The sequence below is a fragment of the Octopus bimaculoides genome, chromosome 20 (genome assembly GCF_001194135.2).
Source record: "Octopus bimaculoides isolate UCB-OBI-ISO-001 chromosome 20, ASM119413v2, whole genome shotgun sequence".
NCBI classification, from domain to species: Eukaryota; Metazoa; Mollusca; class Cephalopoda; order Octopoda; family Octopodidae; genus Octopus; species Octopus bimaculoides.
This window is the reverse complement of record NC_069000.1, coordinates 44,606,367-44,607,059: the sequence shown is the minus strand read 5'-3', so window position 1 is coordinate 44,607,059 and position 693 is coordinate 44,606,367. Positions and strand designations below refer to the sequence as shown.

General features: G+C 38.5%; 1 protein-coding gene across 1 annotated transcript in view; it reads right to left on the bottom strand.

The window, feature by feature from the left end:
* Nucleotides 1–693, bottom strand: part of LOC106870093 (fibrocystin-L) — a 69,646-nt gene that overhangs the window by 16,019 nt on the left and 52,934 nt on the right. The gene's annotated exons all lie outside the window — the stretch shown is intronic.

Below are 693 nucleotides of genomic sequence, written 5' to 3'. Positions count from 1 at the left end.
GTGTGAGTATATATATATATATATATATGCATATATGTACGTGTATATATGCACGTATGAATGTATGTATATGCACACACACACACACACACACACACACACACACACACACACACACATGTAGTATAAATTTCTATGAGAAAATGTATCAAAATGTTTTAAGGCACCAACAAATAACCATAACTTAGTAACACAATATGGAAACGATGTGCATTATGAGAAAGCCATTGGAACAGAAGTTAATGTTTTACTTTGTATTTCTTAGATATTTCCTGGTTAAAACCACATCATCAGGACAAGTGGGAAAATAAGCGGTGATATAGAGCTGTTATATTTCCTTAAATATGTTCGAGAGGAAAGTGAGATGCACAGACTGGTGTTGTTATAGTAATTAGTCTGCCTCGTGTATTTCTAACCTTGTTGTTTAATGTCTTTTAAACTTGTTAATTAAGATAACCTCCTTCATCCTAAGATTACCAACGTTGCGTTCTGTGGCTCTGATAGTTACAGGATGTTACAACGTCTCCACTACAAACCACCCCTGCTGCCACCACCACCATCATCATTACTATCACTAGTACAATAATCACCACCAGTACCGATACTATCACCACCACTACCACCACCACCGCCACCACTACCACCACTACCATCCACCACCACCGCCACCACCACCACGATCATCACCACAAT